Raw genomic sequence first — 27,278 nt, 5'->3', positions numbered from 1 at the left:
TGAGCCTGGCCCTGGGTGCAGGGCACTGTTCCAGATGAGTAAAACAGCCACTGCCCTTGAAGGGCTTACATCCACTGACAATGAGACAGTGGATGGAGACCGGTCTCTACAACAAAGAAAAGGTACCATAGCATTCCCAGCTGAGGTTAGTCAAGATATGCCAGTTCCTGTTCTAAAGTCTTAGAGCGTCTCATGGCTACTCTTGTGGTAGGTAGGTCCCATTTCTTGGTGTAACTGGGAAGAAAAAGAGGATTAAGTAACTTGCTCCAAATAACCCAGCTGTTAACAGGGATTTGAACTTGGGTCTGTAGAACTGCCCATCCCCCGTTGTCAACACAACAGAAGAGGGGCCCTAACCCAGACTGGGCGTCTGGGGGAGCTGGCTAAGGACTCTCCTGGAGAAGTGATGCCCAAGCCCTATAGAGGGATGAGCAGCCAGAAAAGGCCCACGTCTGAGCACGGGGGTGCGCGGGGGGGCGTCCGGGGGTGGGAAAAGAGTCCCTGGGAAGGCTGGAAGAAAGATGCCCTACCCTGGCGCTAGCTCACCTTGCCTCTGGCCCTTGGGTGCTGTCCTTAACCTGAAACCAGGAAACCGACCAGGGCAAGGAAATTCCCCTGGGCCTGGGGCCAACCTAGCTGAGCCTTTGAGCAGAAAGAGGTAACACAGGGCCGGTGGGACAGCTGCTCCCCGCGCTCCCCGCCCCCGGCCAGCACATCCCACCCCACCTCTTCAGTCATTTCTTCCCCAGATAGAACGCATAAGGCCATCTGGGCTTGCACTGCCCTCTTCCAGCAGGCTTTTTTTAATATGTAAAAAGAATTATCCCCGTCTGGGGATGGAATAAGTAAGATAGAACAAGTTAAAGCTCCAAATTCTCAGTGTAATTCGGTTTATGACTCAATCAACAAAATCTTGTTAAGGACCTGCTGTGCTTCCGAGGTAAAGCCCATCCTCCCGAGGTGCGTGGTTTGCAGGGCACCCACCAGGCCGGGGAACCCGGTCGCCTCTGCGGTCCTCCCGCCGCCTTGCGTGCCTGCCGCGCCGCCGACTCTGAGCTCGCGCGCCCCCTGGTGGAGCCTTGAGACACTGCGCGGCGCGGCCCCGGCCCCAACGACCTGGGACCGGCGGCGGCTCACCCGGGGCAGAAGTGAGGCTCCCTCCAAGCCAGGAGAGGGCTGGGGGCGACGGCCTGGCCAAATCCTCCGGCCCCCTTGGGTCCCCAAGGTTCCTTCCCACGCTGCAGACGCCTCGTCCCCGCAGCCCACCCGGGAAGGGGGTGGCAAACCCCATAGCTGCTGTGAATGGACTTCTTCCTCCTTCAAACCCAGCCTCCAGCTCACCCTCCGGGCTCCAGGTGGGAGGTGGAACGAGGGGACCCACGGTCCATGGCCCACCCAGACCCCCCACCCCCATTCCAGAGTAAACATCTCACTGTCCGCTTTTGACTTGAGGAGGTTCTGAACACGACCCCAAAATGAAGCTCCTGCTTTGAGGGTATCACTCCCTCATCCATATTCTCTGTCATCTGGCCTTTTAAGACTCACACTAAGGATAATCAGGGATGCTGGCAAAGCTCTAGTTAGGAGGATGGTTGTTCAGGGAGTAAGGATCCCCTGGGTAGGCATTCCCCTCCCCACCTGCCCCCAGTGTCTGTTTGTGTCCACACTTACAGAAGGGCTGAGACACCTTCGAAAGCAAATCAACCTGACCTTGCCTGAGCTGAGGTGCTGAGGCTGGGACACACTGCCATGATCTGTGGGCTTTGGCAGAGGGCGCTGCTGGATGGGACCGCACTATAGGCAGAGACCACGGGGGTCTTGTACACAGGTCTCTCTAAGAGAGAAGGGAGTTTGGACCAGCCAACCAGATCAGCCATGGGTGTCAGCACCAGCACGGGTCGGGTGGCTGCTTGCCCTGGAACTTATCTTGCTTCATCCACCCCAGGAGTGTGAGTGTGCCCTGGAGAGAAGTAGGGCTTTGGGATGAGTTGTTCACTGACTCTAACTCCTCAGAACCCAAGCCACTTTGACCTAACTCAATGTACCCCTGAAGGAGCACTCTCCTCCCACCCAAAGAGCCTCCCTGAGTCTATAACAGAGGGTCCCAGCACCAGTTGCTGCAGCCCAGCCCTGCGGCAGCTTTGTGCAGCGGTCAGGCCAGCAGCCATAGAACCCTGGCGCCACCAGCAGGGACAGTGAAGACAGGGGCAGTTGTCTGGCTGAAACAGAAATGGCAAAGGCAGCGGCTGGGGAGGGCTGCGGCAGGATTCAGAGCAAGGACAAGTGATGGCGAAGATTGATGCCTAATCAGTCCAGGACACCCCTTGGTGAGTCCAGAAATGCCTGTGGAAGGGATTCCTATGTGAACAGGTGGAAACATCCAATCTTCCACTGATGAGATTTATGAATAAATGATTATGTGAACACATTTTAGGCTCACCTTAATGATGTCTGGGTCCTTGAAAGGCCGTATTTTTCAGAAGCAGAAAAAAGTTTTAATTTTTAAGACTCCCTGACTAGTTAAATCTGGTCCAGGATTTCGTAGGACACTGAAAGCCAGCAATGTTCAACAAGATGTTGAGAGAGTCCAATAAATAGCATCTCTCTTCTCTGACTAGGTTCTAGAGAAATTGAAAAATAAGACAGGAACAAGGAGGTGGAGAAATAAAATGTCACCTTTCCTGATGACCAGACCTAAATTGCAGGACTCAGCCTGAGAAGAAAAAGACTCACTAACTGAACCCCAAAGGGAGGCAGACTCGCTTACTCATTCCCGGGCTGGGATGAGCTCATGCCCAGGAGGAAAAGTGAGTAAAGGGTGTTGAAAAGCTAGCAGTTACACCAATGGAGCCTACCTTACACACCCAGGAGTGTGGATGAGTGTTCCCTGTAGTAATAGGGATAGACTTCACACTGTTTTATATGTTGGTTGGTCCTTTTTTGGAATCCAGAATGTATTTTCTCCATATGAACTGTTTTACATATGACCTTGAAAAGTCTGTTGAACCTATAAAGGAATAGACTTTTAGTACCAGCTTAAGCTCTGGCCCAGGGGAGAGAAGCCTGCAGAGAGAAGAGACAGTGGTAGCCATCCCAGTGTCCTTATTCACCCCAAATGCCCACCTGGGACACTCTGTTTTCCAACATGTTTCCCTTCCACTCCATCAATTCGACTCTTATTCCTCAGGGTGGGAAACTTTGACTAGGAGGTTAAACAATTTCACATTAAGCTGTAATAACTGACAAACCCTTCTCCTTTTACAGTTAAAAAAGATTTTAAGCAGAACAAATCTTATTAACTCAAACAAATTTCTAATACAATTAGGAGAATTTCAGAAAGAGTGTAAAAGTGAAGTGAAAATTCAAGCAGTTAAAAGAAAAGATCTTTGACACATATGGGGAAGGAAAGCAGATGCTGCCCAGAAGACCGAGTGTAAAAAGGATGAGAAAAGGGAAGCCCTGAGTTGAATAATTAAAGACCTAAATAAATGGGAAAACATCTGTATTCATGGGTCAGAAGACTTAATATTGAATATTGTTAAGATGACAATACTCCTCAAGTGGTCTTCAGGTTGAATAAAATCCGTATCAAAATCTCAATGGCCTTTTTTGCAGAAATGGAAAAGCTGATCCTAAAATTCATGTAGGATTGCAAGAGACCCCCAGGAGCCAAAACAATCTTGAAAAAGAACAAAAAATGTTGGAAGATTCAGAATTCTGGATTCAAAACTTACAACAAAGTTACAGTAATCAAAATAGGGTGTTGCTGGCATAAGGATAGACGTATAGACCAAAGGAATAGAATTGAGAGTCCAGAAGTAAACCCATACGTCTATGGTCAATTGGTTTTGACAAGGGTACCAAGGTCATTCAATGGGGAAATAATAGTCATCTCTTCAGCAGATGGCACTTGGAGAACTGAAAATCCACAAGAAAAAAAAAAAAAAGAAAGAAAGAAATGTATCCTTACCTCACACTGTATACAAAAATTAACTGAAAATGGAGCAAAGAATTAAAGGTAAAAGCTAAAACTATAAAACTCTTAGAAGAACATATGAAGGTAAATCTTCATGACTGGGCTTGGCAATAATTTCTTAGATATGACACCAGAAATACAAGCAGTTAACAACAAAGATAGACAAATTGGACTTTATCAAAATTAAAACTTTTGTGCATCAAAGGACACAATCAAAAAAGCAAAAAGACTCTTAGAATGGAAGAAAATGTTTGCAAATCATGAATCTGAAAAAGGTCTAATATACAAAATATATTAAAAACTCTTACAACTCAACAACAAAAAGACTAAGAACCCAATTTTTAAATGGGCAGGGACTTCCCTGGTGGCATAGTGGTTAAGAATCTGACTGCCAATGCAGGGGACACGGGTTCGTGCCCTGGTCCAGGAAGATCCCACATGCCACGGAGCAACTAAGCCCGTGCACCACAACTACTGAGCCCGCATGCCACAACTACTGAAGCCCACAGGCCTAGAGCCTGTGCTTCGCATCAAGAGAAGCCACCGCAATGAGAAGCCCGCGCTCTGGAAAGAAGAGTAGCCCCCGCTCACCGTGACTAGAGAAAGCCCACGCACAGCAATGAAGACCCAATGCAGCCAAAAATAAATAAAATTTAAAAAATAAATAAATAAAATGGGCAAAGGAGTTGAATAGACATTTCTGAAAACAAGATATACAAATGGCCAACAAGCACATAAAATGAAGCTCATCATCATTAGTCATTAGGGAAATACAATCAAAACCACAATGAGAAACCACTTCACATCCACTAGGATGCCAATAATAAAAAAAAAAAAAGAAAGAGAAAGGAAAATAACAAGTGTGATGAGGATTTGGAGAACCGTTATACATTGCTGGTGGGAATGTAAAATTGTTACAGTCACTATGGAAAACAACTTGGTGGTTGCTCAAATAGTTAAACATAGAATTACTATATGACTCAGTGATTCTACTCCTAGGTATATACTTAAGAAAATTAAAAACATGTGTCCACACGAAAACTTGTATGTGAATGTTCATAGCAGCATTATTTATAGTATCCCAAAGTAGAAACAACCAAAATGTCCCCCAATTGATGAATGGGTAAACAAACTGTGGTATGTCCATACAATGCAACATTTTTCATCCATTAAAAGGAATGAAGGGGATTCCCTGGTGGCGCAGCGGTTGAGAATCCGCCTGCCAATGCAGGGGACACGGGTTCGTGCCCCGGTCCGGGAAGATCCCACATGCCGCGGAGCGGCTGGGCCCGTGAGCTGTTGCCGCTGAGCCTGCGCGTCCGGAGCCTGTGCTCCGCAACGGGAGAGGCCACAACAGTGAGAGGCCCACGTACCGCAAAAAAAAAAAAAAAAAGGAATGAAGTACTGATACCTGCTACAACATGCATGAGCCTAAAAACATGCTAAGTGAAAGAAGCCAGACACAACAGGCCACATGTTGTATGATTCCACTTATATGAAATAATTACAAAAGGTAAATCCATAGAGACAGAAAGCACATTAGTGGCTACCAGGAGCTGAGGGGAAGGGGAAATGGGGAGTGAATCCTTCATGGTTTGGGGGTTTCCTTTTGGGGTAATAAAAATATTCTGGAACTAGATGGTGATGATGGTTGCACAATATTGTGAGTGTACTAACTGTCACTGAAATGTGCACTAGCATGAGAGAGCATTAGAAAGCTGTAGGGCCAACAGGTGGGAAGTAGTGATTAACCCAAGAATTAATAAGCAATGGCAGAGGTGGCAGAGCACACTGGAAGGGAGGGAAGTCTCCATAGCAAAGTCTCCAGTTCAAGGCATCAGACACACACTTATTTCTGCCCCACCTAGATCCCGTTAATATGATGAAATGCTGATGAAAGAAATCAAAAAGACCTAAATACTTGGGGAGGGATATTGTGTTCAAAGATTGGAAGACTCAACATAGTGAAGATGTCAATTCTCCCCAAACTGCTCTTTTGCAGAAATAGGCAAGCTTATTCTAAAGTTTATCTGGAAACACACAAGCCCTAGAATAGCTAAAACAATCTTGAAAAGGAATAATAAAGTGGGAGGAATCACCCTACCTGACATTAAGGTACTAAAGTAATCAATACTGTGTGTCATTGCCAAAGGGATAGACACGTTTCTGCAGCAAAATTCCTCAAAAGATACATCTGGGACTTCCCTGGTGGCACAGTGGTTAAGAATCCACCTGCCAATACAGGGGGACAGGGGTTTGAGCCCTGGTCCAAGAAGATCCCACATGCTGTGGAGCAACTAAGCCCGTGCGCCACAACTACTGAGCCTGCACTCTAGAGCCCATGAGCCACAACTACTGAGGCTGTGTGCCACAACTACTGAAGCCCACGTGCCTAGAGCCCATGCTCTGCAACAAGAGAAGCCACCACAAGGAGAAGCCCACGCAGCAACTAGAGAAAGCCCACGTGCAGCAACGAAGACCCAACGTAGCCAAAAAAAAAAAAAAAAAAGATACATCTGTGGTGGCTCTCTTCACTTAATTTTTCCTCATTTGTTTTTATGATGAAAAAATTTTATCATGAAAAAATTAAATACTCAAAAGAGTGAAAGAATGGTATAATAAACTCCCATATACCTGTTAAGAGATTGAATTGTATTCCCCCCAAATTTGTATGTTGAATTCCTAACTCTCAGGACCTCAGAATGTGACATATTTTGAGATAGGGCCTTTAAAGAGGTAATTAAGGTAAAATGAGGTCATACGGGTGGCCCCAGTTCAACATGACTGGTGCCCTTATAAGAAGAGAAGATTAGGACACAAACACAGACCAAGGGATGACCAGGTGTGGACACAGTGAGAAGGCAGCCTCAGAAGAAACCAAACCTGCTGACACTTTGATCTTGGATGTCTAGCCTCTACAACCGTGAGAAAATTAATTTATGTTGTTTAAACCTGTGGTATTCTGTTATGGCAGCCTGAGCTATCTAATACAACACCCATCACCCAGATTCAGTAATTATCAAAGGTTTTTCTCTACTTGATTGGTTTATCCCCTTTTTCTGAAGTATTTTAAAGCCAACACCAGACTTCAAGTTATTTTATTTCCATGTGTATCTGGGGAGAAAAAGCACATTTTCTTATATAATCACAATGGCTTCTTCACACTTAGAATATTAGCAAGAATTACTTGGTAATATCTGACACTCAGTCTTTACTCAGATTTCCCTGATCGTTTTTAAAATGTCTTTTCAGAGCTGTTTTGTTGAAATCAGGATCCACACTGGTTTATTGTGTCTCTTAAATCTCTTTTGACTAGATTAACCCCTCCCCCTGAATCCTGCCCTTTTATTTCTCATCTCAATGACATTGAAAAAACCTAGTCAGTTGTCCTTTACAATGGCCCATATTCTGCATTTGACTGTTGGCTTTCTCATCTGTGTATTCTTTCTTGTGTTTTTGTTTGTTGTTTTCTTTTTCTTTTTGTTTTCAAAAATATTTCAAACTTAAAGAAAAGGTGCAAAAATAGTATAAAAAACTTTTTTTGAACTGTTTGAATGAAAGTTGCTGGTATCATGCCCCATCACCCGGGATTCCTTTAGTGTACATTTCCTACAAATAAGAACATTCCCCTACAACACACCAGCAAAATGAAAACGTTAACATGGATGCATCACTGCCACCTAATTTGCACACTCCATTCAAGCTTCACTGATCATCTCAATAATGTCTTTTCCATCGAAAGGATCTAATCCAAGATCATGTGTTTCACTTAGTTGTCATGTCTCCTCCAGTCTAGAATAGTTCCCCAGGCTTTCCTTAACCTACAGGACATTGTCAGTTTTGAAGTTCACAGCCAGTTATTTTGTAGAGGTACCTCAGCTCGGATTTGTCTGATTTTTTCTCATGATTAGATTCAGGTTATGCATCTTTGGCAGGAGTATCACAGAAGTGATGCTACGTTCTTCTCACTGAGTCCTGGCAGGTGCTACATGATTTCAATTAGTCTCATTACTGATGATGTTAACCTTGGTAGTTGACTGAGGTAGTGACTGCCAGCTTTCTCCACTGACAGCCACTCTTTCCCTCTTGCTAATCCATAAGTACTTTGAAGCTCTGTAATATCCTGTTACTTTTCAAACTTTCACTCACTAGTTTTAGCACCCATTGATGTTTCTTGGCTGAGGTCGTTATTACTATGAGGGTTGCCAACTTTTCTAATTCCTTCATTCCTTCTGTATTTATTAGGTGGCATCCTACTATAAAAGAAAAGCTTTGTCATCTCTATTCTTCCCTGCCCCCACCCACCTTGTCTCTCCCCCTTTCTCTGTCTTTCTGTGTCTCTCCCTCTCTCTCTGTCTCTCTCTCTCTCTTTCTCGCTTATTATCAGTATAAGCTCATGGATTCCTACTTTATTCACTGAGTTATAATCTGTTGTTATTATTATTTTATTTAATAACCAAATAGTCCCAGATTTCACCAGTGAGCGCTCATTCAGGCTGGCCTCTGTGTCCCTTTGACATGTTTTGAGCACGTCCTGACTTTCTGGTACAAGATGTTCCAGGCTTATCTTGTACTTTTCTTGCTTCTGCCTTAGAATCAGCCATTATCTCCAAGGAACTCTGGTTCCTTTTAGGGGACATTGGTATTTAGAAACCAAGATCTGGGCAGTCAGTGTGCTTTTTGATTTTGGATTGCATTATTTCCAGGCCCTCTCAGTAGACAGAGTTAGAAAATCTCTCTCTCTCTCCAATATGTCAGCATCATAGGAGATTGGTTACATATGAGAATTGATCAAATAAGCAAATATATTGAGGATGATGGGATTCAGAGTTCTCACAGGTGGAAAAAGTTCAAATACAAAAAAGAGAAAATTAGAAAGAACCCTATGATGTTGGACTGTAATTAGACACCTTGGTATGAACTAAAGGCTTTCAACATAGATATGGAAAGAAGTATAGATGAAAATTTGTGTAGAGAGATATATATATATACAAATAGGAATCAATCAACGATAAAGTAGGGTTGTTCCAGAAGAATTTGCAAGAAAAGAGTTGAATAAATAAAAGCTATACCATGTTCATGGGTGGGAAGGGTCCACATGGGACTTGGACATTTTTTATTAGGTTTATGCTAGATACTTTAGAGTTCACATTGCTATTAAGATGCCATCCCTGGGAGTACAGCACATCCGGAGTCCAAGAATATAAAAGCCACATGCTAACAAAAGTAGAGAAGAAAGAAGCTCAGTTTCTTGTTGACATCATGGGGTCTTTGCACCAGCTTTGGTCTGCATTCTTGTGAATTTACTTATGCAAAACTAAAATTTCTATTATATTAAGTGCCTGTTGCCTCTGTTACTCAAAGTTGATAGAAATCCCAGTTAAACTTCCAACAAGATTATTTTGTGCAACTTGACAAGCTAATTCTGAAATTCTTGTGAAAGGGTAACACACTCAAATTCTGGGCAGTGAAAGAAGTGAGAAAGAGGAAAGGGCAGTGCCTATAGCAGGAAAGCAAAACTTTCCCCTAAATTCCCACGTAGACTTCTGCTTGCTTCCCCTAGACCAGAACTAAGTCCCATGGAGCACTTACCTGAAGAGGAGACAGGGAAATATAGTTTTATTTGGATATATTATTGCCATAAAAATATGCTCCAAATGAGTTAAAGACCTAAATGTAAAAAGAAATGTTTTAAAATTATTAGAATAAATTATAGAAGACTATCTTTTTTACTTTATAGCAGGGAAAGCTTATTTAAACATGACAGAAAGTCTACACACCAAATCATAAAGGAGATTTCTACATAAAGGAAACTTTACAACTCAAAATTTAAGATTCATACAGGGTACAAGATACCACAGACACATTTAAATGGCAATCAACACACTGATGGCAAACATTTTAAATATATAGAAAAAGAATTAAAATCTAGCATTTATAGACTATCTTTAAATCAACAGGAAAAAGGAAAAAACATCCAATAGAAAAAAATGAACAACGGGTATAAGCACCCAATTCACAAAAGAGAAAATATAAATGCTGATAAACAAACAATGTTCATCCCAGGAGTAATCAAGGAAATGCGACTCGAAACTCCACTATTTTTAATCACCAACTTGGAAAAAAATGTTCTTTATAATATCAAGTGTTAGTGAGGGTGTGTGGAAATGGACATGCCCATATAGCGGCTGGGGGAGGGGTGTTAATTGGTATAGCCACTTTGGAGAGTGATTTGATAGTATATATTTTAAATGGAAAACGTTCATATCCTATAACCTAGTGATTATGCTTCTGTGTCAACACTAGAGAGACAGACACATGTGGAAATACTCACACATGTGCACACAGGCATGCACAAGAATGATCACTGAGGAATTTTTTTTCTTTTTTTTTTTTTTTTTTGCGGTACGCGGGCCTCTCACTGTTGTGGCCTCTCCCGTTGTGGAGCACAGGCTCTGGACACGCAGGCTCAGCGGCCATGGCTCACGGGCCCAGCCGCTCTGCGGCATGTGGGATCTTCCCGGACCGGGGCACAAACCCGTGTCCCCTGCATCGGCAGGCGGACTCCCAACCACTGCGCCACCAGGGAAGCCCCACTGAGGAATTTTTGAAATAATAAAAGAGTGGTATAGGGACTTCCCTGGTGGCCAGTGCTTAAGGATCTGCCTGCCAATTCAGGGGACATGGGTTCGATCCCTGGTCAGGGAACTGAGATCCCACATACCACGGGGCAACTAAGCCCACGTGCAGCAACTAGAGAGCCCGCGTGTGGCAGACTACAGAGCCCATGCACTCTGGAGCCTGGGCACCACAACTAAAGAAATCCACACGCCGTAAGGAAGAGCCCGCACACCCCAACGAAAGATCCCGCATGCTGCAATGAAGATCCCGTGTGCTGCAACTAAGACCCGATGTAGCCAAATAAATAAATTAATTTAAAAGAAAAGAGTGGTAGTATTTTTTTAAAAAGAGTGATAGTAATTAAAAAAAAAAGAGCAGTGAAATGTGATACCTTCTTAGGATAGAAGACTACACTTCAGCCAAAAGGAATGAACCAAGTTTAAACGTATCAGTGTGAAAAATATCACTGAGGGAAAAAGTCAGTTGCAGATGTAGGGTTTCAGAAAGTCACCCCCAAAATATGCCATTTTGGCATATTGATTATTTTGAATTAAAGGAACTTGAGAAACAGCTGGTGTAAGAAGGACACTCTGACCCTCCTTTATCTCCCTGAAAATCAGGAGATAAATCTCCCATGTGAAAGGTACCTTCTCTGTACTGGGAAGGCAGGAGGTACCCTTATGACCAGAGACAGGGAATTTAGGGCTGAGAAGATTGTAAAAACAAACATTGTTACTTCTTCAGCACTTTATTACCCCAAGTGCAAGCCTCTTTGTCTTGTCAATTCTTCACAAATATATTGTTTCTTTGTCTAAAATGTATAAATGCTTCCTGCTCTGGTCATTTCTTTGAGTCTTATATCTTTGTGGGGCTCCTATATGTATGTATATAATTAAATTGTTTTCTCCTGTTAATCTGTGTTCTATTACCGGGGGAAGGGGGAAAGGGGAAGGGGGAAGGGGTCTCAGCCAAGAACCTAGAAGGGTAGAGGGAAAATTATTTTTTCTTCCCTACATAGAATACCTATGATGCCATTTATATATTTTTATTTATTTTTTTAATTTATTATTATTTTTTGCAGTACGTGGGCCTCTCACTGCTGTGGCCTCTCGCCTTGTGGAGCACAAGCTCCGGACGCGCAGGCTCAGCGGCCATGGCTCACAGGCCCAGCCGCTCCGCGGCATGTGGGATCCTCCCGGACTGGGGCATGAATCCGTGTCCCCTGCATCAGCAGGCGGACTCTCAACCACTGCGCCACCAGGGAAGCCCCATTTATATATATTTTTAAAAGCACTCTCCCAAAATAATACTATATATATTTTTGTGTGTCTCTCTAACGGAGTAAAAAAAATTCTTTTGACTCTGAAGGACCCACACCCAAATCATGATAGTGGCTTCCTCTGGAGACGGGGAGGAGCAGAAGCGTTGGGCCAATAGAGACTTGAGATTTATTTTGATAATTTTTAAGGTGAATAGATTCATGTATTGATTTGTAACTGAGATGAATTCAAACTCCAAATAATAAAAAATATAAATGTGTATCAGAATGGTTTGCATATTGGCCATAGGTTTTTGTGCATAATTGTGTTCAATTGATAGCATACAAGGTTCTGTATGGCTCTCAGGCCAGTAGTTTTCAGTGAATCCTTCTGCTGTCTTCCCAAAAGGCTCCTTCCAGCTCTCCTTGCACACAAGGGCTGGGCCTAATCAGATCCCAGAATAGATAGAGCTGGGAAGCAGGATCCTTGGACATCTTGATGTGACAAGGCCTGTTTTAAGAGGCTACACAGCCTCTGGGTGCCCTGAGGGATCTTGCTTTCCTAAACTGTCCTGATTTCCACAGCTCACTTCCCTGGATTGTCTCTGCCAGTGATATCCAGGGTTACCTGCTGTGTCTGGCAGCTGAGACGATGGGGCTCCGTGTGTAAGTGTGAGGGCTGGAGGCCCTGCCTGGATGGTCAGATTGATATTCACAGTGCCCTGGGTTCCCATACCCTGGTTGTCTGTTCTGTACCAAACACCCTAAGTCTGTAGCAGCTCTTTCCTGCTGCTGCTTCCATAGAGGGGGGCTCCAGGCTGGGCTTGGGGGTGGGTTGCCCCATCTCTGCCACACATGCTGGGCCTGCTCTGGTGCCAGCTTGGAGGGTTGAGCACCTAAGCTGTGGGCCTCAGGGGCTCATGGGCTGCCTGGGGGCCCTGGAGGCCCACCTGATGGTTGCACTGTCCCCACTCCCAGAGTCTTCATTATCCCCAGAACTTTTACTGCTGTTCTTCCCAGCCAGGTGCACAGGCCACCCAAGGACCGCTGTCCTCTCGGCGACAGGCAGACCACACTTGGATCACCCGTTTGTCTCCAGCTCCAGGGATAGGCATGACACACCCAAGAGGTATTTGTTGCCTGACGAAATGAGGGAAAGGGGCATAAAAGGAAGGAGTGCTGCACTCACTGGTGCCGCTGGCAGAATGAAAGTCACAGAGAACAAGAGAAGCTCTGTTATCCGTCTCTAGCTCCTAATTCTCCCCACTGCTCAGCGAGGTAAACTGAGAGCAGGGGCCTGTCCCTGTGTGAGAGTCAGAGACTGGAGCCTGGGGCCCTCTGGCTACCTTCAATCCCATCCATTCCCTGCTTCCCCCCAGGCTCAGTCATGTGACCACGGAGCACAGCAGAGGTGGGTCCTCACCCACCCACCCACCCTCTTGTGTCTCCCCCTAAAGTGGGGGAGCCCTGTGCCCTGGGCCCGAGGCCTGAGGGGAATCAGGATCCCCCGGCTCTCCCCAAAACCCTGCCCTCGCCTCCTCCTCCCTCTGAGTCCATCCCTGGCAGGCTTAATTAACTTCCAGAGACACTGATAGCCCTGGGTGATGGGAGCTATAAAATTGCAAAGTCTGATAAAAATAATAATGAGAATGCCCATTAGCCTGTGCCTGAGCCCTTAAGGAAGGTTAATTAATTAATCATACTCCTTGCAGCCTGTGGAATCTGGTTTGTTTGGGTCTGAAGTGCCCGTGGTGGCCTGGGAGGGAAGAGACAGCTGAAGGGCCTGTGCCCTGCAGAGTAGCTGGGCTCCACCACACCCCAGTCCAAGTTAGGCCTTAGAATCCCAAGGGGTCAAGATGATTGCAGACTTGGTGGTGCTCTAGCCCCACTGCTGCTAACCAGAGATGTACCTCCTCCAGCCAAGGGACCTGGAAGCGGAGATCATCCATACTGGAGTCAGTATGGTAGCTACCTGGTAGCTAAGGGTGGAAGCAGACAGGATGAAGGAGGTAGGGATGGGTGCGGCCAGCTTGGAGCCTCTGGCTTCCTGTGCTCCCCACCAGCACCTTCCTCAACCAGGAGGAGTCGCCAGAGGGCAGGTGGGCAGCTGAGGGCCCCCCTGCACCTCCACTAGGAAGTGCTAGAATCCGGCCCAAGGATGTCTCCTCTGCAGCCCAAGCGCTCCACAATAATTTGGCCTGAGAGATGAGCACCGGAAAGTTGCCCATTTAATTTAATTTATTTCAATTTAATTTTAATTTAAGCTAGTCCGCCTTTGCTTCCCCAGCTATCTTTGTTCACTTCCAGGGTTGTTAAATTATTGCAGCTCGTGAAGAAAAGGAAGATGGAAAATGGTCACAGAGCCCAGAGGAGCCCAGCCCCTATCCTGAGAGCCCCTCTCCGTCCTGCACCCCACAAAGTGCCCCTCGTGTCCCCGCGGGACCCTCTAGGTCGGACTGAGGTGGGGGTGGGGAACCGGCACCTCTGACAGACCCAGAGCCCCATTTTCTACCCCAGAGTGAAAGCAGTAATACTACTAACAATTCATCGAGCCTCTGCTATGTGCCACCCCACCTTACCTCATTTAGTTCTCACTACACCCCGCTGGGAAGCAGGCATCATTCCCATCTTTCAGATGAGCCACCTGAGGCTTTGAGGCTGAGTTGTTTGGCCAAAGACACACAGCCTCTAAAAGAGGATGGGGAGGAGGGACTGGCTGTGTGTCCTTGGACACGGGAATTGCCCTCTCTGATCCTCAGTTCCCAAACTGCAAAATTGGGGTGATAATAATCATTCCTGAAAGGGTTTCACAGGTATACTGGCCTCAAAAAATTCAGTAAGTACGGGTTTCCCTGGTGATACAGTGGATGAGAGTCTGCCTGCCGATGCAGGGGACACAGGTTCGTGCCCCGGTCTGGGAAGATCCCACATGCTGCGGAGCGGCTGGGCCCGTGAGCCATGGCCACTGAGCCTGCACGTCCGGAGCTCCGCATCAGGAGAGGCCACAACAATGAGAGGCCCGCGTAACACAAAAAAAAAGAGAAAAAAAAAATTTCAGTAAGTACAAAGAAGTTATCAGAAAGACTGGACTTAAAATGTGGAATGTTAGGAAGATTTTTCTTCTAGGATTAAAAGCAACTTCTGGGGACTTCCCTGGCAGTCCAGTGGTTAAGACTTTGCCTTCCAATGTGAGGGGTGCGGGTTCGATCCCTGGTCAGGGAGCTAAGATCCCACATGCCTTGGGGCCAGAATAACCAAAACATAACACAGAAGCAATACTGTAACACATTCAATAAAGACTTTAAACATGGTCCACATCAAAAAAATAATCTTTAAGAAAAAAAAAAGCAAGCAACTTCTGCCTTGGAGGGTGGAAACCTGGCTTGGTCTTTGAGACCAGACTTCCCTTTGCTCTGAAATGAGCCCTTCAGGTAGCCATGTAGTTGTGTGGGTGAGACAAGGACCTGCTCCCTGTTGGAGGATCGGGTGTGCAGACACTTGCTGACCTAAAGGCTTAACCCTAAGTGGAGGCTTGGTCTGTGGTTTGGTCTTCCCTCATCTCATCTTTGGAAGAACCTGCCCTTGCAGAGGTAGAGGGATTTTTTAAAAAATATTTATTTATTTTACTTATTTATTTGGCTGTGCCAGGTCTTAGTTGCGGTACTCGGGATCTGCGTTGTGCCACATGGGATCCTTCAGTTGAGGCATGAGAACTCTTAGTTGCAGCGTATGGGATCTAGTTCCCTGACCAGAGATTGAACCCAGGTCCCCTGCATTGGGAGCGCAGAGTCTTAGCCACTGGACCACCAACGAAGTTCCAAGAGATTTTTTTTTTAATCTAAAACCTAGACGATATCTTCATTTTTGTCCAAAACCTCAGAGCCTTTGCATGAGCTTCTCCCTCTGCTCAGAAATCCCTTCCCCAGCTATTCACATGGTAGGCTCTCTCCTGTACTTCAAGATTTTATTTAAATGTCACCTTCTCAGTGAGGCCTTCCCTGACCACCGTATTTAAAATGGTAGCCCCACTCCCCTCCTCCCATAATATCCACCTTTTCCCTGGTTTAGTGCTCAGCCCCCGACCTTGGCACTTGGCACCTTCTAATACACTGTATTATGTATTGACGTGGTGTCTCGTGTGTCTCCTCCACTAGAATGTTAGGGCCATGAGGGCAGGGATTTTGCCTGTTTGGTTTACTGCTGAATTGGCAGTGCCTAAAATAGTACCTGGCACTGCATAGCAGATGGTCAACAAATATGCAACTGAATTAAACAGAAGCTTTTGCTCATTAGACATGAGGAGCAGAAATGGGAATATGGTTGGGGGATGAGGCGGGCAAGACCAACATTCACTTCACCTCACGTTGGAGGAAAGACCTAGACCAGAACCGGGATAGGCTTCACCAGCACACCTGGGACGGATGGTCGGTGACCACATGCAGGGATGTAACCGCATAGACCCGGCTCTGGAAGGACGTGGCTGGACTCTCAGGATGGTCTTGTCAAGGTCAACCACAGCCTTTTTGGGCTGGTCCCATAGGAAACAGGGCAGGTCTGAGAGTGGGAGGTTTCTGTTGAGTCAAACCTAGCTTTCATGGAACATCCTTAGGGTGGCAGAGAGCTGGTCTCTGCCATACAGGGCAAACCGTGCTCGTCAGAGGGCCAACCCACCCAGAGCAAGTTAGGGTCTGTGGGCTCCAAGAACAGCCACTTCTAATGGCAGTTGGCAAGTCTGTCCAGGTTTCAGAGGAAGAGCCACAGGAGAGAAGAGTGACCCCTTCCTAAGGCTGGAGTGAGGGCCTCAGCCATAGTCACCAGCAGAGACCTAGGGATGCAGAAGAGTGGTGACTGGAAGGAGAGGTAGCAATGCATCAGAGTCAAGACACCCAGAAGGGCCTTTTCCAGAGTGAATGCGTATAATGCGTGTTGGCTGGATTGTTTAAGAATATCCAATTCTGATCAAAAAAACAACAACGTAAGAGAGACTATCAAAGCAAATAGCTGGTGAAACATTTTGAAGTATGGAGAATCTATGTATGTGAACAGAGAGACAAATGGAACAAATAAGAGTATTACTGATAGATAAGAAAGATTTAAAAACCAGGCATCAAATATCCATGACACACTAAATATACATGATGCTCAATATTCACAAGGTCTTAAACTGGCTACCCACCGGTGACACTCATTCTGGCTCCATGTGTTCTATGCCCAAGAAAATTATTAAGTTCAAGCATCCCAGATGCTAACTTCTATTAACACCTACTGTGGAAAATACCTTTAATAATCTAAATAAAGCACCAAGTGGGTTTGAATCTTAAAAAAAATGAATAGCTGCTCTACAGGCTAATTGGTGAGCCAGCCTTGCCTCTGCACATCTCTGATAGAGTAAGTGTTGGCTCCAGGCACCGCCATCCACTGAGCCCCTTTGCTCCCCTGACCATCAGTGACAAGGCTGATGCAGCAGGGAGAAGCAGGACATGTGAACACTGGCACCCAGGATTCAGTGCTGTGCTCCTTCTACCCACGGGCACCCCAGCTTAAGCGTGCTGACTTACCCATCTCTTTCCCCATGCTTCTCACGGTGCATTTTAAATTGATTTAATAAGCCATGTAATTCGAGAATCTTTATCTGGTCTGTGAGCCTTTCTGTCCCGTGAGCTCTGGGACAGCTCGTCTGACCGTGCACGGAGGTAATTTCCTGTGTGACTATGTGACATGGAGTGCCTTTGGGACACTCCCCGATAAACCTGGGGGAGGGAGGGCTTTGGGGAACTCAGGGCATGATAATTTGGATTTGAAAGGAAGGGCTACAGCCTTTTGTGGGCATAGTCTACAACTGTGGCAGACTGCCCTTTCCAGGATGGTATCTCCCATCCCAGATCGGGTGGGGAATCCATGTCCCCTGACCTTGATTCCCAGTGCACCTTTGTGGCTTCTGAGGCTGCAAGGTAGGGTTGGGCTAGGACGGTGGAAGCGACATTACATGGCTTCCAAAGCTGGGTCAGAAAGAGCGATAAAGCTTCTGCTTCACTGGCTGGAGTGAGTTCTCACTCTGGAAGTCTTCAGTTGCCACCTAAGCAGCCTGACTGCCCTGAGGCTGCCGTGCTGTAAAAAAGCCCAAGCTGACTCACAAGCAGAAAGGCCACAGAGAAAGGCCATGTGTGGGTGCTGATGGAGATTCCAGCCTCTGTCGGCATCAACTGCCAGACACGGGAGCCAGTGAGCCTCAGAGCCCCCAGCCCCCGGCGTCCTGGTCGGGGGAGGCCAGGACCCACCGACCGTGAAGAGGTTTGTCCCTGGAGCTGCCCTGCGCGCCCCTGCCCAGCCCTCCTCCCTGCCAGCCCAACGCTACAGGCGGGAGAGGAGCGCTCACACCCTTGGCAATGTCCCTTCCTGAGGAGCAGCCAATGCCTCCACCACAGGCCCTGCCCGGCCAGCACCCCTGTGGCACTCAGTGGCCCTCACCGGGAGCGTAGCCAATTCTGGTCAGGAAGTGGCTTTTGGGGACCCATCTCTGACCCCACGAGTCCCGCAGCCTGCATGCCTCCCCTCAAGGTTGTTGGCGCTCGGTGAGAGCGGAGACCTGATGAGTGACCCGAGGCCTCTGCGGGGCCCTGGGCCCTGCTTGGAGCGCATGTGCTGTTTCCTATCCATCCACCTCTCCAGGCCCTTCTCCTTCTTTCCCTTCAAAATAATCTTAAAAACAGCAGCTTCGGGCTTCCCTGGTGGCGCAGTGGTTGGGAGTCCGCTTGCCGATGCAGGGGACACAGGTTCGTGCCCCGGTCCGGGAGGATCCCACATGTTGCGGAGCAGCTGGGCCCGTGAGCCATGGCCGCTGAGCCTGCACGTCCGGAGCCTGTGCTCCACAACGGGAGAGGCCACAACAGTGAGAGGCCCGCGTACCGAAAAAAAAAAAAAAAAAAACAATCCAAAACCCCCAGCAGCTTCCAGCACCATCATCGGCCTCTCATTTGCTCTCAGCTCCGTGTGCATCTCTTGGTTTCAGTCCGTTTAATTTACCTTGAGGTGTCTCTCTTGTCCCCGTTCCCCATTCCCACCCCTGCCCCAAGTCACTCCGGGGGATTCTACTGAGCACCACACAGAGAAAACTGCTTCATGGCACACCTTGGGGACTTGCCCCATCTCGATCTTCCCAGTTCTTGGCTAAAGAGTGGCTCAGAGGATTCACTGAGGACCTCTGAGGAGTAGAGGCAGCATAAGAGAGGGGTTCCAGACATGGCCAGGTCCAACCTCACGGCTCACCAGCTGTGTGACCTTGGGCAAGTTACTCAACCTCTCTGTGCTTCAGCCTCCTCATCTGAAAAAAGGGGTGCAGTGAAACTAATTCACAGGGAAAATGAGTGAATGCCTGTGAAGCATTTGGAGCAGGGCTCAGCACACAGTGAATGCTGTGTAAGTGCTATGACTGTTACGCTGGTCCCTGTGCTGCCCGTGGTGGAGGGTACAGATGGGGCTGGAGGTTTTTGCTTCTGCTGAGGGGTCCATGTGCCTGGAATTCTTTTAGAAGAGGAGACAAGTACTCTACCTTAACATTCACCATGAACAACCTCCTCCCACACCTTCACCTCCACTGCGCCCAAGTCTCTCTCTTTCATTGCTCTGGCCCGGCTGGTGGTCTCCCCACTTTCCAGGTGAGGAAGAGGCCATGCAGCGGTGGGGCGGTGGCCTGCTCCAGGTCAACCAGTTGCGTCAGCTCCCGGCTCCGCACTCCACCCTCCCCGCCCACCATTCTTTCTGCCATCGCCCCGCCTCCTGCTGCGGCCACAGTGGGGGCAGGATTCCCAGGAGCTCTGAGTTCTCTGTTCACGCCAGCCCCAGAGCCTGGAGACACCAGCTGTCTGCAGGACTTGATTCCTCCCCCGTCCCCTATTTCTGGCTTTGGGGTGTTGGGAGCCCTGGGAAATGGCAGCCCGGGAGGGAGTCTCTCCGTTTGGGGACCATTTCCAGCCGAGCCTGGAAGGAGGTTGCTGATGAGGCCTGGCCCCTCCTGGGATGAGTTGGTGAGGGGACAGCTGCTGTGGTGGCAGTGAGACAGTCACAGTTTTCCACACAGGGCGGGCCACTGGAGAGGGGCGCCCGCGATGCCTCAGTCCGCCCTCGCCTCCATTTATCCAAGCCCTTGGCATCCTTCCAGCCCCTTTCGGGTGTTCCCTGGAAGATGCTGACCTCCCTTCCTCATGGGATCTTCGGCTGGGCAGCTGTGAGGGTCCTGTTGATATGTGATGCGGTGATTTGCTCGGCTATTTCCAGTGTCCCTCTGACCCCAGCCAGGCTGGAATGCAAGGCCTGAGCCACCCCCCAACTCTGAATCCCCACAGTCTCTGCTTCCTGGGGATGTGGTACAATGGCTGTCGGCTGATGTGACCCAGAAGGAGGTGACCTGGAGACTTCAAGACTCTTTTCCATGTCTAGAAGCTGGGGGTCTTGGTAGCGGGTCTACATGACTCACAAGAGCTGGGAAGACGGAGTCATCATCATCACTGCCACCTCCATCCCTTGCTTTTGTCAAGCCCTGCCTTTCTGAGCTGTGACTTACTCTCTCTCCATGGTGAGAGGTCCGTGACAGGAGCCAGAGAGCCGCTCGGTTCTTCTGAGGGAAGGCAGGGCACAGGCTGCTACCAGGCCCTCATGACACATCAAAGATCAAGAGGAACCTTGATGGAAAATGGCAGAGGAAAGCCGCCTCCCTCCTGTGGAGCTCCTCTTGGCAGATACAGCTCATGCTGTGTAGAACCAGGCAGAGGGCCGGCAAGCTGGACCAGGGATGAGGGGCAGATGATGACTGTTTATAATTAGTCATAGTCGTCAACCACAGACACTTATGGAACCCTCACCCCCTGCCAGGCACTGGGTTTGGTACCTATTCACTTGCCCCTCAGAACAGCCCCATGAGACAGAGACAATGTATCATCCCTATTTTATAGCTGAGGAAAATGAGTCACTCGCCCAGAGACACACACATGGCAGCAAGTGGCAGAACAAGGACTTGAACCTGGGAGGTCTGACTCTTTATCAGCACATTAAGAGCAACCTTACCCCACACCCAACATCAGTACTGTCACTCACCCTGCCTATGGAATAGCTCTCTGCCAAGGCTGCATGCTCAGTCCCGTACTGCTCCAGTCTCCCTGGACCCATTTGTCTCCATCAGCTCTTGACATAATAATGCTGTGTAACAAAGCACTTAAAAAAAATCTCAGTGGCTTACAACAAAAATCATTTATATCATGAATCTACAGGTTACCGCAGTTTGGCTGCATTTATTAGATGCCTATTACATGCCAGACACTCTTCTCAGTCAGGACCTTAGGATCTAGCCATTCAGCAGGGAAGATACACAAGACAGTCATTAAAATGAGAAATGTAGGCACTGTGATAGAAGTTGTCCAAAGTGACACAAAGAGAAGTGACCAATTTTCCTTGGGGATGGATTGAGGATAAAGGGTAACCTGTGAGCTGGTCTTTGGAAAGTCAGAAGGATTTCAAGACAGTGAAAGTGGAAAAGAGTGTTCTAGAAAGTGGGAATTGCCTTTAGCAAAGGCACAGGGGGACAAAGAGATCGGGGTGTTTAGTTTCCTGCGGAGCAGGATGCGTGGGCAGGAGTGGGTGAAGGACTAATTCAGCCACAGTTAGGGAAGGGTCCGGCCGAGCAGCCTGAGAAGCCCTTGAGATTTTTTTAACCTGTAGAGTGGACTTAAAGAGGAGGGAAGGCAGGAATATGCTAGAAAAGTTTGGCAGTTCTCCAGGTAAGATATGTTGGGAACCTGGGGCCAGCTAGACGCAGCGCTGGGCAGATGGGAGCTGGGTGCGCATGATCCCGAGGTGGGAGGGCACAGAGGCGCTCCATGTAGCGAGGGATGAAAAAGCGACACAAGGAGTATTTCTGCGGGGCTCACATTCTCCCTGTTTCAAAAGATGCATTATTGAAATGTGTTTCATCAATGGAAACATAATTGAGATAAATTCATGTTCCAACCCCTGATCCCAGGAGGCGATGCTTTGCAGAGCCCTCGCTCACCCAGTTCCTTACTAGAATGTTCATTCTTTGCTTGAAAGCAAAACAGCAACTCATTCTTTAGAGGCACAGGTGTACAGGCTGCACCCTTCTAGAGCCTGGGGCCCAGTGCCCACCGTGGGGTCTCTTCTCCGTGGGTCACAGCCCCCGTTCAAAGAAAGCCAGTGAGGCGAGGGGTCTGCGCGTGTCTCCCCACCAGGTGCAGACAGATGGATCCCAGGACCTTTATCTTTGGGCTCCTTAGGTGCCCAGCTCCAACACGGGTGCTCAGAAAGCACCCTTTGCAAGTGACAGCTGGATGCTCAGAGCTGCCGGGAAGCCATCTGGGGCCGGCTGAGCCAGCCAAGGGTCCCTAGGGAGCCCCCGCGACCACGACCCCCCCCCCGCCCCCGCCCCAAGTCGGGAACCTCCCACCTTCCCCTTCTCATCCCTCTGCCTGTGCTCCTCCACTTGGCCGCCGCCGCTGAGCCTGAGACTGGCTGTGCTGGGGACAGACACCTGCTTGGAGTTGCGAAACCCAAACCCACAGCCGCAGCCGCGGGGAAGGAGGGTGTGGCCGCCGCGGGGAGAGGCTGCTGATTTTCAGCCGGTTTATTGGCTGGGGCTCTGCAGGCCGAGCCGCCGGGCTCCTGCCTCTCTCCGATGCAGTTCTTTCTCCCCACCGGGGCTGGGAAGTGGTTGATTTTCCAGGCAGCCTCTTCAGCACCGCCCGCTGCAGCGTCAGGCCCGGGACAGGCTGCCGTGTGTCTATTATTTATGAGTGCCTGTCTCATGGGGCATGAAATCACCGCGGGGGGACGCGAGCTCCGGGCTGCCCTCGTCTCCCCTGGCCGAGGCCGAGGGGCGGCAGCAGGGTGGTGCTACTCAGGGGTCCCGGGCTCACGGGGGCTCCCGCTGCTTCACGTCCTCTGACCCGGGGCGGGGCACCTGAAAGGCAGGCACCGCGCAGCAAGAGGCCGGCGTCAGCTGGGAGGCAGGGCGCCTGGCTGGTGCTGTGGGCACCCAGCCCTTCATGCTCCTCCCCCCCCCAGGTGGCTCGGGGCCTCAGTTGCACGTTTCTGCCAAGTCCGCAGGGCCGTGCTCCCTCTTAGGGAAAGCTCTAGGGGAAATTCCTTGCCTCTTCTAGTCTCTGGTGGCTTCTGGAGTTCCCTGGCTTGTGCTAGAATAACTCCAGTCTCTGCTTGCTGAAGGGTGGCCCCAAAAGATGACTGGAAGGGTTCAGGACGTGCCACTCTAAATATGCCACTCTGCTGTGTTGATTATTTTAAACTGTAGGCAACTGAAAAACAGCAAGTGCAGGAAGAGGCTTTCCCTGAACTCCCGCTTACCTGCCTAAGACAGGGCCTCCCAAAGGACCTCTGTTGTCATCAGTCCCCTCCCCAGGGGTTTCATCAATCAAGGGGAATTGACTCTTATCACAGGAGAGGAAACTAGAAGTGACACGACACCCTGACAGACTGTGTCACGAACCACTCCCATCTGTTCTTCTCAGGGCCCGTTCATCTTTCCTAAATATAGTTTGCTCTCCCCTAAAAGGCCGACCTCCCCCCTGCCCTTCCCTATTAAATGGTATTTAATCCTGAATTCTAAAGCCATTTGGGGAGTTACTCATTTCCCCCTGGGTATCTCCCACTTATACATGAGTTGTACATGTTCATAAACTTCCGTTTGCTTTTCTCTTGTTAATCCGTCTTTGACTGTGGGGCCTCAGCTAAGAGCTCAGAAGGGTAGAGGGAAGGTGATTTTCCCCTCCTACACTGTCTCCTTCATGTGGCCTTCTCCCTGTGTCTCTGTCTCAAATCTCCCTCTCCTTCTATAAGGACACCAGTCAGTGGATTTAGGGCCCACCCTGAATCCAGGTGATCTCATCCTGCGATGCCTCCTTAACTCAAGTACAAACTTTATTACATCTGCAAGGACTATTTCCAAATAAGGTCACATTCACAGGTTGGGTGTGGGGAGGGGGTTGGACTTGGACATATCCTCTGGGGGACACTATTCAATCCACTACAGCCAGGTCCTCGTGGAGATGTTTCTTAGTTCTCTCCCCTAGCTGCAGTGTGACAAGGTCAGAGGGCACAAGGCTGCTAGATGAAGCTGTCTGCCCGAGAGCTGCTTCTATGCTGGGCTGCTCACTTACCTTCTAGTACTGGTGCAAATGAGAAGTAGGGCCAGTGTCTTGAGCCATGAGCTCAGAGGAACGGCTTACAGCAAGCCCTTCTCCTCCTCCCTGCTGGCAGAAAAGCCAGAAAAAAATGAAGAGATAGGAAAAAAGAGGATTGAATTAAAGAAATACGAGGTCATCCCCTGGTGGTCCAGTATTTAGGACTCCGCACTCTCACTGCCAAAGGCCTGTGTTCAATCCCTTGTGAGGGAACTAAGATCCTAGAAGCTGCAGGGTGTGTAAAAGAAGAAGAAGAAGAAGAGGAAGAGGAAGAAGAAGAAGAAGAAGAAGAAGAAGAAGAAGAAAAAGAAGAAGAAGGAGAGGAAGGAGAAGAAGAAGAAGGAGAAGGAGAGGGAGAGGGAGGGGGAGGGGGAGAGGGAGAAGGAGAAGGAGAAGAAGAGGGAGAGGGAGGGGGAGAGGGAGGGGGAGGGGGAGGGGGAGAGGGAGAAGGAGAAGGAGAAGAAGAAGAAGAAGAAGAAATCCAAGCCTTACAGAATGTGTGGCCTCCTGGAGGAGAAGGGGGAGAATAGAGAAAGGGGCAATTGGGGAGACCTCCAGGCATAAACGCACCGAGATGCTGAAGCCCCCGGACCCACCCCTACTGGGCAAGGAGGGGTCAAGTATGAACTGACACCTTGGGACCCCTGGGCAGCTCCTGGCAAAACTTAGATGTCTCCATCATAGACCTTTTAAACTGAGATACCTTCCCTGGAGAGCCTAGGGCCTCCCCCTCTAACATCCTACCTGCTTTGAGTGGTTCCCCTCGGCAGTCGCACACCCCAGGAGCTCATTCTGCTTTCTCCCATCAGAATGTATCCAGCACATGGCTCATTCCCTTAGGCCTTCTTTTTTCAGCTTTTCAGATGATAGGGAGCTAATCCTATAAACAAATTCAAACCAACTTGGGAGTTAATGACAGAAACTGTTAATGACTGTTAACAACAAAAGGGGCGGGGGTGGTGGCATATTTTGCATCTTAGTGGAGAAGAGGCAGAGAAGGGAATCCAGGAATCCCTAATGGTGGCTTTCTGTCCTGCCATAGGTGGTGAGGCATATCTTTTCATTGAGGGACTTTATCAGTGCTCTGGACACTGTCCCCTGTGAGTTGGCCATACACGCACAGCTGCTGCGGGGCAGCCTCCAAGCAGCCAGAGCAGCTCCCCTGCCCTGCACATTCCGGCCACTTTGTGGACCCTCCTGCCCCAGAACAGGTCTTGTTGGATCAGTATCTGGTCCCATAAACACGCCTCAGGATCTAGTTATTACTGTTTCCTCCGATTTAATAGATGAAGCAGCTAAGTAACATGCCAGGTCACACAGCAAAACTGCCTTGATTCCAGCCCAGGTGTTCTGACTCCGGAGTCCCTGCCATTTTCTCTGATTTAGAGTGTTGTTTATTTATCCCCTGTCAATGCCACTGCCTCTCCTCCCCAAAGCCAACCATTCTAAAATGTAGAAGTGCTGGCAAAAAAAAATTTTTTTTTTGGTGTGCATGTGGTTTTTTTTTGTTTTGTTTTGTTTTTTGAATTTTATGTTTTTTATACAGCAGGTTCATATTAGTTAACTATTTTATACATATTAGTGTATATATGTCAATCTCAATCTTCCAATTCATCCCACCTCCACACACACCCCCACCCCGCTTTCCCCCCTTGGTGGGTGTGCATGTGTTTTTAATCTTATTTGAGTGATTCAGAATTATGGGTCTCATTCCCTTTCTCGCTTTTTCTACTCAGCACTGCTTTTAAGACTCTTAAAAGTTTTTGTGAACAGCGATTTCCTTGCTACTGCAGAGGGCCCGTGGTTTGCTTCCAATGCATTTTGCCCATCCAGCCTCCCAGGGATGGGCTCTCCATCTCCCACCACAAGGAATGCTGCCATGGGCGTCCTCACATCCATCCCCTTGTGAGGCTGTGTGTGAAGACTCCTTGGGGGGACATGCCAGGAGCAGAAATTCTGGAGCCTGTATTTGTCTCAGAACTGCCGTTGCCCTCTCCAGAATGGCCATTTTGGTCTACACTCCACCTATACTACTGCAAGGATTCTCTTCCACCATATCTTATAGGCTCTCTGGCCATGAAATAGTGTGTGGTGTCAGGTCAGAGTGTCAAGGCTGATGCTGAATATAGGTTCTAGTGAACCAAAAACGTGAGAAGAGAAAAACTACAAAGATTTGCTGCATAGAAATAGTAATCATAGTCATTGATATTCTGCTACATTTTGGCCAAATTACCAGCCTGTCCAATAATTCCCAATATGTGCCAGTGCTGGACATCTTCTGTTTGCATGTCCAGATATACTCTCCACCCTTCTCCACTCTGCTGTCTTCCCTGAGGCTGACCCATCTGGGCAGTACCAACAGGCTCCCTTGGTCTCTGGCTCCTAGTTTGGGGTGGCCATTGGGAGGCACTGGCTGGAGACTGGAGGGTGGGAGGAAAGTGAAGTAGGTTTCTATGTCCCATTAAAACCCTTCTCATTCCCTTCGACCTTCCTTCTTTCCTCAGCTTTTCAGGTGATAGTGAGTCTGGTCCCCTATCTGATGGCCTTCATCATCCAGTGACTCTCTCAGGGTGCCGTTAACTGCCCCTGCCCCTTGCCCTCCAGGTTTTGGGTAACAGCTCCTCTCTCTTGCCAGTCCTGGGGTCCTGCACCATCTCTTGTTGATGTCCCTAAACTCTGCCCATACTCTTTGTGTATTTGCCTTTATTGAACAGAATGTGTCACCTATTTCCAGGGTGCATAGAGTGTTGGGTTAGACTAGATGATATTGAAGGACAGTTTCAGCACTCTGCAGTTATGGACAGCTACCAGGTCCTCTCACATGCCTGTCTCAATGCCCCAGTTAGAGACATTGCCTGGGCTGTGACCTGCTCTCTAGGACACACTTACCTTCATACCTTCAGCTCTCTCACTTGCCCCTCTCCCCAGTGGAGGCCTCTGGTCAGTGCCACGCCCCACACCACTCCATCCCACCCCCAACTCTTCCCTTGTGCCCCTTCGGCTCCCTGGGTTTACTGCCATAGCTTTCACCCCCTGCCTGCATCATGACTGTCACAAGATTGTGAGCTCTCCAAGTCAGTTACGGGGTCCCAGGTTCTTAGCACAGGGTCTGGGCCATAGCAGACCCTCAGTGTCTGTGGAGGGCTTGCTGGTCCTGTGGTGTTTTCTCTAAGCACTGGGCCCCTTTCTGGCCCAATGAAGACAGTGGTGAGCATCTGTC

The sequence above is a fragment of the Mesoplodon bidens genome (genome assembly GCF_964165515.1).
Source record: "Mesoplodon bidens genome assembly, chromosome: 9".
Classification (NCBI taxonomy): Eukaryota; Metazoa; Chordata; class Mammalia; order Artiodactyla; family Ziphiidae; genus Mesoplodon; species Mesoplodon bidens.
This window is presented reverse-complemented; position numbering follows the sequence as displayed.